This window comes from Euphorbia lathyris, chromosome 6, assembly GCF_963576675.1.
Source record: "Euphorbia lathyris chromosome 6, ddEupLath1.1, whole genome shotgun sequence".
In the NCBI taxonomy this organism is placed as follows: domain Eukaryota; kingdom Viridiplantae; phylum Streptophyta; class Magnoliopsida; order Malpighiales; family Euphorbiaceae; genus Euphorbia; species Euphorbia lathyris.
In genome coordinates, this window is record NC_088915.1 from 73,512,980 (window position 1) to 73,530,533 (window position 17,554).

Below are 17,554 nucleotides of genomic sequence, written 5' to 3' on the forward strand. Positions count from 1 at the left end.
CTAATTTAGAGTAGCTCCCTTCAATCCAAATCAGATTTTTAATCATTATAAATAATTTTAGTAATAGGCTTTTTAATTATTATAAATATTTCTAATGAGTGGATTTTAAATCATTGTAAATATTTCTAATGAGTGTATTTTTAATCATTATAAATACTTTTAATGAGTGTATTTTTTAATCATTATACATACTTTTGGTAAGGGTAAATGTCCACTCATTGTAAGTTAATAATGAGCGGAATTATTCCGCTCATTAATACTTTTAGTAAGAAGGGCTTCCTCAAGGGGAATATTCCGCTCATTAAAAACATTTAATGAGTGGAATTAGACTTTTAGTGATGGTATTACCTGTCATTAAATCCCTTTTTTCTTGTAGTGTAGTTGTTAGCAATCTTTTGTTTCATGGCCTTTACTCTTGTGAAAGTGGAAGTATTTTTCGTTGCTTCGGCTGTTTTTGACTTTAGGTGGGTATTGGATTCGAATTTTATTATCCTCTATCCAAAAGAGCATTTCTTTGTAAGGGGTGTTAAAGGGATTTCATGCCCTATGCCTCTGCTCCCGAAGCCTGTTAGAGGTCGCCCACCCCTCTCTTCCTTTCCAGGACGCCTATGAGTGTTGGGGACCTTCTCTCTTCAAAGCAATGGGTTTGGCTTGTGCTCGTCCCAACGAGTGTAGTCTGTGGCTCTATTCATAAGCTCTTGGAAATCTTTTAGTCGAGCGGTGGTGATGCTTTGCTGAAGCTCCCGACTTCGGCAATTTCTCTCGAAGGCATCAATAGCTCTGCCCACATTAAATTCTTTTACCTGATCAATTGCCATGTCCTCGAACTTCTTAATCAACTGACCAAAGATTCGTTTTGAACTGGTCGATTAAGATCGAGCATGGTCTTCCCCTTCGTTACTGAGGTGATGAAATGGTCCACGAAGCATTCTGCCATCTAATTGAAGTTACGAATGGACTACATCGAGAGTTGCTCGTACCAAAAGGTCATTGGATTATTTCAAAGTAGTAGGGAAAATACGGTGTAAGACAACGCTAGTAGTCGTAGTTGCTTCCATTATTCGTCGAAAATTTTTGACGTGGGTATCAGGGTCGCTGATTCCTCCATATTGTACAAAGGTTGCGACACAGAATCATCAAGGCATGGGTTGCTTTTGAATCTCCTTCGATAGAGGGGTTTTGGTCTTTGCTAAGTTCGTGTATCCGTCATGAAAAATGGATTTTTATGAAGATTTTTTTGTCTAGGAGGTCCAATATATCTTCTTTGCTGAGGGGTGCACCCTCTTTAACCATTGTCTACTTCGATTCAGACCTTTGGTGGTGATTGCTTTGGGTTTTGTTGGAAAACGGTGTTTGCTTCGCTCATGGAGTTTTTTTCATCCTTCGGCTCCATTCGCTTTGTATAGCGCCTGTGAGGGCTCCTCTATTTGGAATACCTTCACCTAGGTGATTGGCTTGAGGAAAAGACCATAGGGGTAGTAGAGGATTCCCTACGTGATTCTACGTCTCGATAGGGTTTTTCTCGCTCACCCTCTTTTGCTTTCTGCAATTATCACCACACATCGGCCATCTCTAACTCATACGTCGCTTTTAGGTCGTCCATCTCTTTTTGCATGTATGCTAAATTCTGGGCGATCCTACTTCCTCTGCCAGGAGCTAGTATTGAGGGTCTAATGGGGGCTGGGGCCCTGCATGCTGATCAACTTCTTGATCGTTGTTCCAGTGGATCTCCATGTGAGCTCGACTAGATTGAGCCATTGTTGAATATTCTGATAGATGGTGGATAATCGAAGTATATATTCACCACACTAATGATAATTTGTTACATGAACTCTGTCACGTGCCAAGACGATGTTGATGATCCAACATCGTGTTGGTTCCTACAAGATAATATGCATGCTAGACGGGGCAAATTAGAGACTAACTATTTGGGATAAAGGCCAAATTTGAGCCTAACTATTGGGTGAACTGCAAATTTAACTCTAACATACGAAATGATCCAAATTTAAGCCTAGTGTTTCTAAGCAAGATAAATATTAGCATTATGTTACCGATAAAATTTGAAAATAATGGTTTGAGTGTTTTTTAATTATCTTGTCGGACCTTCCAAATATCAATTAAGTCAAGTCTCCCACAAACATGTTAACACAATTTTTTTATAAGGTGTCTAAATTTTGGGTAAATTACAAAACTAGGTCAAATGGGAGGCCCATTTACATATTTAACTCATTTACTCAACCTACTATATATCTAAACTAATTTTGTGTGACTTTCCCATATAATATATTGCATCAATTTTTCATTGTAAATATATTAATTAAATTTAAAAAACTAAAAATATAAGTTTTCATTTATATAATTAAGGATAATTTTATATTTTAATATGTAAAAGTACATGGAGGGACTAAAAAGTTGATCAAGAAAAACTCAAGGACCTTAAAATAGGGTAAACTACACCAATGGTACCTAAACTTTACCTAGTTTACACTTTGGTACCTAAATTACATTTTGTCCCAAAAATATACCTGAAGTAATGATGACCAGACAATTTAGTATATTTTACCGGTTAATGGCCGGTCAATGCGAGTTTCATGAGTTAATTATATCAATGGTACCTGAACTTTATCATAATTCACACTTCGGTACCTAGATTTTATTTTATCCTAAAGAGATAATACAAGTAAAGGTGACTGAAAAATTTAGTTCATTTGATCGGTTACCGGGTAACGTGAACTAAACATTGGAACTCACCATACACTCAATTAACAATGACAATATTGTAATTTTATGTTAATTGAGTGTATGATGAGTCTCAATTTTTAATTTAAAATGGTCAAACTCACGTCGGTCAAATGTACAAAAATGTTGAGTCATTTTTACTTTAGGAGTAAAGTTCAGGTACCATCAATGTAATTTTTTCATCAAAATCGCATTGACCGGCCATTGACGGTTAAAATATACTTAAATTGTCAGGTCATCGTTATTTCAGGTATATTTTTGAGATAAAATGTAATCTAGGTGCCAAAATGTGAATTAGGGTACAGTTCAGGTACCATTGATGTAATTTACACCCTTAACATATATATATATGGACTAACTAATATAATAGATTAAAACACATCAATATTAATTATTTATTAAAAAAAAAAGTAATTTTTATGCCACATGTAAACTTTTTCTGTGGCATAAATAGATTTAGCCACGAAAAAGTATGTATCGTGGCACAATTCGTGGCATAAGTGTATTTTTGCCACGAAAAACCATTACCCGTGGCATAAATATATCAAGTAATCTAAAGTTTCTACATGAGTCTCTTTTTCCCGTGGCTAAAAGGAAATATGTCACGAATTTTGAATTCTTGTGGCATGATTCGTGGCGCAAGTAATGATTTGTTGTAGTGCTCATTCATTGCAAGCCTCCATTCTATATCTTGAGCTGCTTCTTCAAAACATTTTGGTTCAAGTGAAACATATATAATTACAAGATTCTACAACCTCAGTGTTGTTGTAGAGATCAGTTAAGAGTCTTGTCCTTCTTGGTGGAGATTCTGAATTGTTTGGATAATCATCATCATAATCTGAGTCTGAACTTGAGTCCTGCTGGTGCTCCTCCTACGGTTGACCCTGTTCTGGCTGAGTATTTTGCTAAAATGATGGAATGTTCAATAGTCTCTTTTCTTCTTTGTTCTGCTTCCAATTCCAAAAACCTTCTTCATCAAAGTTGACGTCTCTACTAATGACAATTTTTGATGTCTCCAAGTTGTATATTCTGTAGCCTTTGGATTGAGAACTGTAACCAACAAAGATTCCTTTTTCAACTTTTGCTTCTAGCTTGTGTCTTTTCTTAATTGGAACGTGCATGTAACAGATACAACCAAACACCTTCAAATGTCCGACAGAAGGTTTGTGACCCGTCCATGCTTCAAGTGGAGTCATGTTTTGAACCGCTTTTGTGGTGTTGCGATTCTGAAGATAAACTGATGTATAGACTGCTTCTGGCCAAAACTTGTTAGACATATTTTTACTTTCAATATTGATCTGGCCATGTCCATCATTATTATATTCTTCCATTCTGAAACGCCATTTTATTAAGGAGTATATCGAGTGGTGAGTTGATGATGAACACCTTCTTTATCACAAAACTTGTTGAACTGTGTGGATGTGTACTCCATGCCACAATCACTTCTAATTGTCTTCAGTTTGTAGCCAATTTGATTTTCTGCCAGATTTTTTAATTTATGGAAGATCTTCAGAACCTCAGATCTGTCTTTCATGAAATAAACCCAAGTCACTTTGAATAATCATCTATGGATAAAATGAAATATTTACTGTTGTCAAGTGAGAGAGTCCTCATTGGCCCGCAGATGTCTGTGTGTACCAATTGAAGCTTCTCCTTTGCTTTCCAAGCCTCGCTTGTAGGAAAAGAATGTCGACTCATTTTTTCTAATTGACAGCCGTGACAAACTCCAGTGAAGTCAGAGATAATGGGTAGATCTTTCACCATGTTCTGTTGAGAGTAACTTCAAACTTTGAAAATTGCTCTGTCTGAACCTCTTATGCCAAAGCAACTGTCAGCTTCAGTTTGATCTTTCATTGCTGCCATAGTTATACTTTTCCATTTAATAGGAAATGCTTTGTTCTCCATCTTCATACATACAACCTCTCTTTGTTGAGAATCCTAAATTACACAAGTGTTACCTTCAAAGTGCAAAAAATAACCATTAAGCATCATCTGTGGCACACTCAAAATTTTTTTGGCTCAACCTAGGAACATACAAGAAATCATTTATTAGTCTTGTTCCTTTCTTCGTGTTGATGACGATTGTTCCTTTGCCTTCCGATTTTACGAGAGCTCCACTTCCCATCGTAATTGGAACTTGAACAGATTCATCCAGTTTGGTGAAGACGTAGGGGTCTTTAGACATATGATTAGTGCATCCACTGTCTATTAACCACATATCTTTATTTTCTATAGCAGCTTGACAAGCGACGAATAAATGATCTTCTTCATCTTGAATCTCCTAACTGATCTGAAAGAAGATGATTTACTTTTGTGTCTGGTTTGCAAAGCTCCATCGAAATGAATTTCTGCTCATCTGCAAATTCTTTCTTCATGACCTTGTAGAGTGCCTATTAGTTCGGTGATTGATGTCTGGGAAAGATCATTAGATTCGATAATGCTGACTACTGAATCAAATTTTTTAGTCAGTGTAATCAAGAGTTTTTGAATAATTCTTTTATCACTAATATCTTCTCCATAAGCTCGTAGCTTGTGCTTGATGTTGTGAACTTTTGCAGTCCCTTGAAATTCATCTTTCAATATTTTCCAAACTTGTTTAGCCGTGGTGGCATTCATGATTCTTGGAACAATTGAGTCTGTAACAGCATTGTGAATTTTTGCTAGTGCATTTGCATCCTTTTGGGTCAATTCCTTTTGTTGATCTAGAACCACCTTGGTGGTGTTGGCTGATTTTGGAGTTAGTCACCAAAAATCATAATTTTCACCATTGAAAATTAGGACAACGAGTGTTGAGTTGGTGACTGCCATGGAGAGAAATAATATTTTTACTGGAGAAAAGAGAAATTTTTTGATTTAGCCGTTTGACCGGCTAGCTCTGATACCACTTGTTGGAGGTATTGCGACAATTTAGTGGAAGCAATTTAATTAATCATAGAACATAAATAATATTCTTAGAATTAAAAGGATTTTGAGAGAAATGAATTAAACTTCAATGGATTCAAATCACTTCCAATTACATAAAAAAAAAAAGTATAGACTATTTATAGAGTGTAATCCGAGTAAATACATTAATGTGAATGAAAAGAAAAATATTATTGAAAATTCAGCCTATCTATTTTACCCTGTCAACAATTCACATTGTTTTGTATGTTAACCAATTATGCATTTACATCAAGTCATTTTATGTCTCTTGGTTGGCCAACATATCAATTGATCACAACACAAATATATACGGGACCTCTTACATAAATCATACATGCATGAATCAAAAGGCATCTCCACGCCAGCTTGTCCTTCCATGAAACTCACTTTGGAAGATGGTGATCCATTTGCAAATCCTACCTTGATGTTGCCTTTTCGGTTAACAAGGTGATCCAATTTATCCACCAACCGCATCATACACATTGGAAGGAAGTTAAATGGATCCTTAGATATCTTCAGTCAACACCACAATTTGGTCTTCAATTTTGCAAAATCACCTCATCTGCCATTACAGGATACACTAATGCTGACTTGGGTGGGGATCTCGCAAGTCAATGTCTAGTTTTGCAGTATATGTCGGCAATAACCCTCGTCTTTTTGAAATCCCGAAAGCAACAATAGTTTCACGTTCTTCTACTGAAGTGGAGTACCGTGCTCTTGCTAAACTTGTATCCGAGGTTACTTGGCTCATTATGCTAATGAATGATGAGATTGATTTCCCACCACCTGGCTGCCCCTAGTCTTTTTTGTGACAATTTAGGAGGAACTTACTTGACAGCAAACCCAATTTTCCACAAACGTTCTAAACATTAGGAACTGGACTTCCATTTTGTACCGGACAAAGTCGCAAAAAAGCAGTTAAGTGTATGTTATATCTCCACCTTGGACCAAACTGCAGAAATTCTTACAAAACCACTCTCCAAGGCTCGATTTTTCAACTCCTACGAGACAAGTTAAAGATCTTACCACCATTAACTTGATGGGGAATGATAAGATATTATATATCTTAGATATTAAATGTTGAATTAGTCTTTGATATGATATTACCAATAGATATTAAATTGGTTGAATTAGTCTTAGATCTACACACATCAAATCATATCTTTTCATTCATTTGTGATAATATAGGGGCAAATATATCGGGAATGGTTACAAAAGACCTCGTAAAAAGCAATAAGAAAAAAATGGGGGAAATGGAAACTTATAATAAATTCTTTGCCATCTATGTGAGTTTCAATCCGTGAAGAGTAGTTACAAACTTCAATCCTTGAGAAATGCAGCAAACAATAATTTGAACTTATTTGAGGGTATGTACTGCACTTTGTCAAAATAGTACTCTGACATTTGGACCAAAATTAATCTCACAAAGTCCCCTGAACATCCTTCTTCTTCTTCTTTGCTCCTTTTATCCTCTATGGTCATCTTCAATCCCAAAGCATAACACATTGTTAACATCAATGTCCGTCAAAGATTCAGATTTTATGACAAATATAGCCGCCATGTTGATCCAAATCTAATTTGGATCAATTTATCAAATTTTGTAAAACTTGGTGTGATTTCACAACAATGCTCACCGTATCTGCCTTGGGACGACTATATTCTTGAAAAGGCAAAGCACTAACAAACTCACCAAAAAGTTTTCAAATTGATCAGATGAGGGAAGATCCTTCAACTTCAGATCATAATTGGCATTCCATACGAAATTCTATGGCTTACTTTGATCCTCAAGATTTTTGAGACCACTGGCTCAACTTCAGAGAGGATTTCCTGTTCGTTGTGGATGTAAAAAGGTCCAACCAAGGAAGACTAGAACATATGCAGCGGCATTGCAAACACACGATTAAGACCAAGAAGATCTCAAGGAGGATGATGAAGAAGAAAAACAAATCAGTAGGAATCTGACTGGATCATTGGGAAAGAAAAACATCATTGGGAAAGAAACTAGCTGTCCAATCTGACTAGAAACTGTTCAGAAAACAAATAGCATTTGAATAATCCATTTGATCATGCAATTTGAGAACACAATGAACCAATATAAAAACATCATATTTTTCACTTTAAGCAACACAGGTTAACAATAATAAGAGATTTGTTATTTTAGAACTCAACTTACATAGTTTATAATTCGCCGGCAACGTTCTACAATCATTGCTAGAATATCCATTTTTTTTCCTTGGGAGTTGTATGAGTGAGAACATGGACTGATGAAGCAGTCACATCTAGACATGGATTTTCTTCCAATTTCTTTACCATTTTTTTTCCTGCAAAAATTAAAATTATCATATGAATCATAATTAGAACATCTAGGGTTTTGAAGGATGGCTAGATGTATTCATGTTCCTGGCTAATTATTTTTCTTGCAGCCAATTTGTTTCAAACCATCACAATCAACTGAAATTGTTCAGATTTCTTTTAATTTCTTACACACTGCAACCTAGATCTATTCAAATTGGTTTTATTCATATACATATATAGATCTTATTAGAATTTAATCTAGATTTGTACACGTTTATTTTATCTTAAATATACCAGGCTATTCCCAGTTGGTTTTAATAAAATAATAATAATAAAAAAGACTAAGCTTACAATAGCTTACCTTCCTTGCTCGCCTAAGCAGCCATGGTTACATCTCTCTCTCACTCTCTCTATTTAGTGAAGGCAGTGAGAGCTCTGTATGCTTCTTTATTGATTTTATTTTTCTGATAATTGGACCAGTTTTTTCTAGGCTTCCCAGCTTGAACTAAGACCTAATCAAATACAATACTCAAAATTAGATCGATCCAAATCTAAAATCATCATCTTTGACAATAACTTTATTTATTCTTTTCATAAGATGTCTGAAAAATAGAAGTAATTATGAATAAGAGACAAAGATGAAGAAAAGATATTGACCTGGTCCTCTTTCGCAGACAATAAAGATGAAGATAACTGTGAAGGTGAAAGGAAGAGACTACAAATTTAAAGACCTGTAATTAGGGTTTTACGGAAGCAGTTAACAGGTAAAAGGGAAAAGCCAAATCCTCATATCTAGAATATTGGGCTTTATATTAGAAGAACCCAAATTATTTGTTTTGGTTCTTTTTCAAAAATAAATAATAATTTATAAGAAATTAAGGGAGCTGATATTTTTTTTCCCAAAGTGAGTTGAAATTAATATTTTGGAATCGCAATTAATTTTTGACATTTGAAGTTGTTATTTTGCAAATTGTTAGGCTTAACATTTTATAGATAGAGAAATTCCTACCAAACTAACTACACGGAAATTATGTAGCGTTTTCTATCCAACCATGCATCCCATCAAATTTATCCATTAATTGACTTCCATGTGTTGATGAAATGGCACTCAATGGAATTGAGAAGATGGAAAAAGAGAAAATGATGAGCAATCACTACAAAAAAATAGCCCTTTACTGACAGATTTTTTCTACTTTAGCATAAATTAGATTTTTTCTACAGATTTTTTCTACAGATTTTTTCTATAGATTTTTTCTACAGATTTTTTCTACTTTAGCATCCCATCGTTTAGTGAACACTTTTTGAAGGTCTCGTAGTTCCGGAATCTCAGAAATTCTTGTTGCAGCATAAATTAGAGATTGCACAGCTTCTTTACATTACTTTTGTTTAGTCATGGCATTAACATTGACTCTAAGGAACAGGGAAAAGTAGTAAAAAAATGCAGAAATAGAGGATTGAAGAACTATGCTTCATTGACTCGTTCTTCTCTTATTTAATACAGCTAATTAATCATGCAAGAAAAGAAGCAAAATACTCAGAATTAGAAAACCAAACCTTTGTTAATTATTTGATAAGCATCAAAGCACCTTGTCTTCCTTGTTTCGCCCTTTGTAATTTGTGTTGTGGCAGACGTGCACTGCATAGATACCACAAATTACAACTTAGCTTATAGACCAATTAGAGTGATACCAGATGACAGAAAGATCGGTAACCAAGCAAGATTGAAAGAAATGACCAATAGTAATACATAAACCGATGAAGAGAATAGAACAGCAGGGATAAAATAAAGCAGAAACAAGGTAAATGAATGAATACCCTTTGAATTTACAAGAGAAGCTGTCATCCCAAATATCCTAGGAAGATCTGAACCTCCAGTTTGAAGTAGAGGTGATAGAACTCCTGGAAATATAGTGAAATTTGCGAAATGAAGTGGATAGTTCCTCAGAAAATCAGTATAATAAGAGGAAGAGAAAGACGAACTCACTTGCAAAATGAATGCATAAGGGGCTCTACCTTTGGCATGATGACATTCGTGGAATATCAGAACCAATAAGTTGCAACTCCTGGCATGATGGCATTCGTCAAAAAGGGATCTTTTGTCCATGTTCAATAATTGCATTTATTTCTACAATAGCAAAATCACAATCAGTCTCTTTCATGACAGTGTTATTTCTAAGTCAACTAAAATCAGAAGCTAGAGAATATTTCCATTTGGTGCATCAAAGAAGCTGAAACTTAAAAAACAACAATTAGATAACAACAAACAATAAGACTCTTTCTTTCAGCTCAATTGAGACATAATCTCCATTATAAATGCATACATTAGAAGTATAAGAAAATAACTAATAAGTAAATTGCATAATAGGAGCATACAACAAACTAATACGCCAATACTTATTATGTTATATTAGCTAGAAGCACATGACGTTCATGCTAATCGGACATCAAATGGTTCAACTTAGTAGATAATAAAATCAAACAAATAAGCACAGAAACTTAACCTTTTGGCATGTTGTTACTTGGTCATTGAGAGGCGATGAGTAATAATAATAATGCAGACGGGGAAGATGTCATATTGTCATCGACACACATGATTTGCAAGAAGCATTAAATGTCTATCAGATGGGAGAAAGAAAAACAAGCTGAAATCACTCAGACATTCAAAATCACAGTCTAAAAGAGTTTAATAAGGTAAACAAAACTTATAGTGATGATATTAGGATGCCTTAACCCGAAAAGCAGAGCGACATGTAAAGTGATTGATTTTCAAGCATAGAAGCCAAGTCCTCATCTTCTTGGGGCTGGCTGAAGATATTAACTACATCTCTTTGCTTATATACTCCCCTAAAGCAAATTTGTTACTAATAAACAATTGAGACATATTTGCACTCCATTCTCTATCTCCCTCTTTTTTTTATTGCTGCCCCAAATGATAACAAATACTTTGACCAGGACAATGCTCTCCTATATTGTCCAAGAGAGTCTTCTCCCTGGTTTGCCATTGATGGCGTACTGCTTAAACCAGGGAAGGTTCTTCATGGGTTTCAACCAACTTTAACAAAATCATCAAAAAAATTTGATCTCTCTCACCTCTAAAACCCAATAAAGGATAAAATTCCTGGAAAAATATTAAGATAAAAGCTACACTTGAAAGTTATACAAGGAGGGGAAAAATGAAAAAATTGTAGGGATTGAAACTTTTTTACATCTAGTATAGAGCAAATCTGGAGATTGATTCCAGAAAGATGCTTCAAGTGCTACTTGAGAAGTAGTTCCGAATCATACTCTCTGCTCTTCTTTAGGGCCACTTGAATTCAATTCAAGATATGTAACAACCAATATCGTAGAAAGGACTAAAAAAGGACCAAAAATTAAAGGAGAAGAGAGAAAGCAAATATCAGAAACGAAAAAGGCCCAAATAATAAGAATATACTACTTAATCTGAAAATGTAAACCCTAAATGTTAACCAAACACTAAATGTTAACCAGATCTGAAACTCAAAATAAGAAGAGAGAATAATACCATGCTCGAAGTGGTCAAGGTGTATTGGCGTAGATGATTCGCGAATCGCGAATCGCGATCTATCGAGGAAGTCAGTCATTTCTTCTTGCTGGCCACCGACCCCTTAAGCCTCACCGGTTCTTTGATAACCAAGATGCAACCTGAAACCCTAACTGATCTTTTGTCCTTCTCTCCGTCGTTTCAGCAGCCACATTCTCCGGCTGCTGCAGCTGCAAGCTTATTCTCTCTATAGAAATAGGGTTAGATAGAGGAAGAGTCAAAAGGAGTAAGAAGAAAAGAGGGGATCGGGGTTTTAACTTTTTAATGATTAAAATTAATAGTAAATAGTCTGTAGTTTTCTTTTTAATTTTAATTGAATAAATTTAGGAACTCAATTTGTTGTCTTTAGTGATTGATTTTAGTAGGTAGAGTGGGTATTAAAGTTGGGCCCGTGTGTTTATAGGATTACTGACCCATAATATGGTTACGGACCAACTTTAGTCTTTAGTTAAAGACTAATTATCATTTAGTCCTTAAAATCAGTCATTAACTACTGATTCTCTTGTAGTGACTGTTGTTAGTATGATTTTTTGTTCGCTAGTTGATCAAACTTTTTGTTCAGGAAGGGGGAAATCCTTTTCTTTTGTTCAGTCAAGAATTTTTCCTTTTGTTTTAGGAGGAAGACAAAACAAAATTGGTGCAGGAAACAGGCTTGCAGTTAAAGTAGATAAATAATTGGTTCATAAACCAAAGAAAAAGGAATTGGCATAGTAACCCTTCAGGATGTACCACGAAAAAGCAAACGCAAGAAATAGTGGATTTTGTACCTTCAATATGATGAGTGCCTAATTATATATTTTCACTATCATCTATTTAATGTATACCTAAAATTAACTATATAAAGTTTTTTGGTGGATTATAAAAATACAAAACTATAAAAATAGCATTTGAAAAAATTTATTAGGCTTTGACTAGAATAAAATAAAACATTTTATTAGCATACCTGTTACTTAATATATCTTCTTTAGAATCCATTGCTTAATTAACCTTAAGACCAGCCATTGTTCAAGTGATGCAACATGAACTCCATATCTAATCAATAGACAAGTAGAATCAGTATTTAGCAAATTTCGTTTAGTTATTCAACTAAAATTGCTCACAAAAAGAAAGCAAGAAAAAAAACTAGCTTTGTAATTGAACTAACAATTAAGCGGCAAAATGACTAAAGTTGGTAAAGAATCAGCACTCCATGATTTAACTTATATTGAAGTGTTTTCCAGTAATTACTTTTTTTAGTAAACTCATCCCATAAAAATAAACTAACCCATAAAAACCATAAATTATAGTATTTGAAGGAGATTCTTACTAAATCTTGACTTGGTGATACTTGTAGGTTATTTCTCCCAAGGAGAAGCCTTGTTCAGAGATTTGAGCACATTTTTCTTATTTAGCTTTCCATCACCATTCCTGCCAAGGAATAAGAATGCTTCAATAATAGTATCTAAATTTATCCTGGTTTGAAGAATAAATTTGCATCAAAATGAACTCACTGTCAATTCATAAAAACTCAACCAAACAAAACATAAACTCAAGCAGCAAAATAAAAACCAGAATCAAGAACAACAACAATGAACGAAACTCAATGAAAGGAAAATAAAGCACAGAGATGAGGTCACTGAAAATAAAACAAAACAAGAGCATGAAGTAAGAAGAAGAAGATTGGAATTTAAACAAATTGATAACCACAGTTTAAGCAAGTAGGTCAGTCGATTCATTTTAGACAAAGAAAATTAGGTTACTGAATATGAAATTGAGCGATTCACCAATGAAATTGATCTGATGCATGCTAGACCTGAATTCACCATCACTAAGTTTTGTTTTCACGAATCGGTATGTAATTGGGATTTGATTTCACAATCGATGTACTCCATACGGTCAGCCTGTTGTGGACGATCGAACAGGGAGACGGGAAAGAAAGGGGAAGTAGGGCTCGCAAGACGCATCTGATTTCTATTTGATTTTTTTGTTTGGGCTTTTTTTAATTAAGCCCATGAGACACTTTTTAAAAGTGTTGGAAAAAAAGTGTTGTTAAAGCCCATATTTTTTGTAGTGAATTGCTCTTATAGTTGATATCAATGTCCAACATGTGTCTTACTTTATTTTTTTAGCTTTAGATGCGTACCACATCATCCTTATGTAAATGTTAATTGATGCTCAAGTTTAATGGAATGAGGGATTGCGATACATAACTCACAAAGAGTTGTAAAAAAATTATTTTAGTTTATTGTGCAATTAGTTCGTTTTTATTTCCTCGCAAGATTAGCATCTTTACACTAATTTATATTTTGATGAACCAAATTATAATTTAAATTTTAGTGTAGTTATTAGTTGAAAATATATATTTATATTCTATTTGTAAATTATATTGGATGTACATAATTAGATTCAAGAATTAGTTTTAATTTTCTAGAATTTTGTATACATAATACACTGGCAAACATTTTGTAAGATGATTAGCAAAATAACGTGCAATCAAAAATTCTATGTGCCGCCTTCCAAATTCTAAATTTAGACAATGACATTCCACAAGTGTATATATTTATTACTATAACATTACGGTATATATTAGTGATTTTTTATTTTAGAAAATATGATATATATAAATTGAATAAAAGTTTTAACAAATATTATTTGAAAGTACAACAAATCGATATATTGAAATATACCAAGTAATATACTTGAATATATGCACGATTTGTTTCAAATTATTTAAATTTCTTTTTATTATCAAATAGTAGCCATTACAAGAAAAATGGTCTATTACGATACTTTTTTAGCGACGCTTTTCAGCATGTGTCTTGATATTTTCAAATTTAGCCACGCTATCGTCCACCTCCTCTTGCCGCACAATGCACCGATAGTGTAAAATTTGAAGATGCATCTTCCCTGGCAAGTTGACGCTCCTCATAAAGAAGCAAGCCAGTGAGATCCTCAAACTTGATTGACTCTAATGGAGCCTCAATTGCACGGACAAATGGACGATAGGTGGGTCCCAATCCATCTAATGCCGCTTCAACAAGGTCATCATCTGAAATTGGATGTTGGAGTGCGGTTAATTGATCACTGATCAATTTTGCAGTTTGCAAATAATCTTAAATGAATCATTATCACAGCAGAGACTATGCAATGAGTGCTTAAGATCACGTACTTGTGACCGCGATCCAGTAGAATAGGCTTTGAGCAACTTATTCTAGGCTTCTATTGTTATGGTTACGCCAATCACTTGAGGAAAAACCCCTGAAGACAAGGAGGCAATGTTCCAGCAGAGAACTTGTTGATCCTTACTTTCCCAGATCTTGAAAACGGGATTTACAACACCTGTAGGCAATTCCTTGGATGGGGCGACTATGGCTGCATCAATAAGATGTTCGAGCCCTTGACTTTTGTTGGACAAACGATTACGTCTGTCTTAAAAATATTAGATGTGATTAACCAAAAAACAAAACCAACACAGAAAAATATACAAACAGTAAAACTGGAAATTAAAAGGAAAGAGTTAGACAAATCTGAGGCCTGTATTAGCAGTTTCCTTAAGACAGATGTCGTCGCTGTTGATGATCATCTCCCAAGATACAACAGATTATGCAAGCGAACTCAAACCGTGTGTAGCATAGTTATCACCGGAGTAGGAAAACAATATATTATGAACAAACAGAGAGCAGGAAAAACTCCAGAGAATATTTTCTCTGACCGTATGTGAATTTCACATCCATTCTACATAAATAGAACTCGAAAGGATATGTCTTTTCATGAACGAATACGACTGTACACGGATAGACACGACTATTAACGTAGGAACATGACTGTTCACGACGGACTCGACTGTTCATGAAATGAGATGTTTGTTGGTATTTAAATTAATAAATAATTTTATTCAAAATTTTCCAACAATCTCCCACATGAATAAAATTAGAAACGAGACGATTAGGAATATTTGCATAGGATAGGTAGCTAATGTGCCTTGAACCTTTTTTTGTGAAAATATATTTACTTTACTGGCTGACTAGTAGACGCGATGTCTTTGAACTATTCTGCCGTTTGTGTAAACGATGATATACCTTACATAGATACCAACATAACACGGTATGGTTCTCATGATTATGTTCGTTAATGTCATGAACATCGCCTGGTTCTGCGAGAGTTTAAGATAACTAGGCCCCACACTAGTCTCCATCGAAGCGACCCCATGTCACTGTTTACATTTAGAAACGGACGAGGGTTTAACCCCCACAGTCAACGCGCAAGGTTTATGCAATTACGTTGTCGCTTTGAACCTAGATCTTGAGATCTCCAGTCAACTAGGTAGGATTTTCCTTCACATAACGCCTCTTCTCTATGGGCTTTAGTCGCATTCTTTTCGATGATTTTTCAATTTGATCTCGGTCTAACCTTTAGGTTAGCGGATCCGCTGTCTTATCCATTGATTCTACAAAATCAACAAGGATGACACTCGTTGAGATCAATTGAATAACGGTGTTATCACACAGAAGCTTTTCTACCAGTAACTCATCATACAAAAGCTTTTTATACCGCATATTCACCGACTGATATGATATTTTTCTTCGATTCCATCATTGTGACGTACTTATTTTAAGGCGATTTGATTTTTACACTTTTAGTGACGTTCATAAATTAAATCTAGCCCACTAATGTTCGTTCATCTACCAGCGTCTAACTCGGCTAGATAACATCACTGCTCAGATTTGTCAATTTATGACATTTCATATTTCTAATGTAAATCCACCCTTACGCGCGAGAATATCAAATTTTCGCATATCATCATCATCATGATTATTTTAGAAACTATATTATAATAGAATATTAAAATTAAATAAAATTTAATAAATATTAAATTAAATAAATTATTATATTATTAATTAGAAAATTAGAATTTGAAATTCGGATTATCGTATTATATTAAATTATTCTAATCGATAATGGCGTATAATGGATAATGGCGATTAGAATGAATCTTTCTTTAATATAAGAATAAAAAAATTCTATGGAATCCGAAAGGCACAAAGATTCTTCAAATCTAGTCATACCATCTTAAAAGAAAACATAGTTTCTTTTATGGCCAAGTCTTAAAATTCAAACCAATGAATTTTTCTAAACTTCCGTTGTGGCTTACACGTTACCACTGGTACAAGTAGGCCTACAGCCTTTGAAGTGACCGTGTTCTTAAAATTGGATTTATCTTTAATTAACGTTATGTACCAACACATGCCAAACGGCAATTAAGAAAATAAATCAACAATTTATTTCATATAAAATTGTCCTCCAATCTGTCACAATATAAGATTTCAATTATATTTGTCCGTCATGATAATCCATCAAGGTTTTCTTGTGATATAACCCTTTGTCGAAAAAGAGCAGATTCCAAAATTGACATGATCAGAAGCATGACTATGAACGTGAACATGATTTTTTCCATGCTTTCGATTCTCTCCATCTCCATTTGCAATAGCATAATTCTTGCTAACATGAAAACTCTTGCAATAACTAATAGCAAACCATTCAAACGTCAAACGTATTATGAACAATTATATCATCTGTCAATTGTTCATTAGCATCATAAAAACAATCGGCTTTGATAGAATAACCAATAACCAACTTATAAGCCAAAATATTTAAATAATGAAAAAATGGTTTCCATCCCATTATCAAACAAATGAAATGTAGCAGATTATATATATATTTAAGGCTGTGAGAAAACTAACCTTACCAATTCTATTATTTCCAAAAGCAAGCCAAAAAAAGGCATAATCAAGCATAACATAAATATAAATATAATCACATTTCAACTTATATCAATAACATGATTAATATCAACCAAGTCCGAATATTATAATTTGTTTTGTCAAAACCACTGATCTATAACACCATAAACTTCACGGATTAGACAAAACCAAATATAGCACCATTTGCAAACATAAAGAAAATCATAATCATGAACCAATTAGTAATAATTTCAATTAATCATAGGATTAATATCAACAAACATGGTTAATTCTAAGAACGGAAATGATACTTAAC

The 17,554-nt window shown here is 34.2% G+C and overlaps 1 long non-coding RNA gene across 9 annotated transcripts; it reads right to left on the bottom strand.

Annotated features, from left to right (window-relative positions):
* Positions 1-6,676: 6,676 nt before the first annotated feature.
* Positions 6,677-13,420, bottom strand: LOC136232180 (uncharacterized). 9 transcript variants are annotated; one of them, XR_010690387.1, is made up of 11 exons: positions 13,282-13,420; positions 12,825-12,925; positions 12,462-12,550; positions 11,480-11,705; positions 9,941-10,081; positions 9,772-9,855; positions 8,614-9,592; positions 8,318-8,468; positions 7,835-7,982; positions 7,352-7,686; positions 6,677-7,143 (listed from the first exon to the last, which is right to left on the bottom strand). It is a non-coding gene; the product is annotated as an uncharacterized lncRNA (long non-coding RNA). The 9 variants fall into 9 exon arrangements; XR_010690384.1 differs by having other exon boundaries at positions 6,794-7,686; positions 8,614-8,687; positions 9,511-9,592; XR_010690380.1 differs by having other exon boundaries at positions 6,795-7,686; positions 8,614-8,671; positions 9,511-9,592.
* Between the last annotated feature and the right edge of the window lie 4,134 nt (positions 13,421-17,554).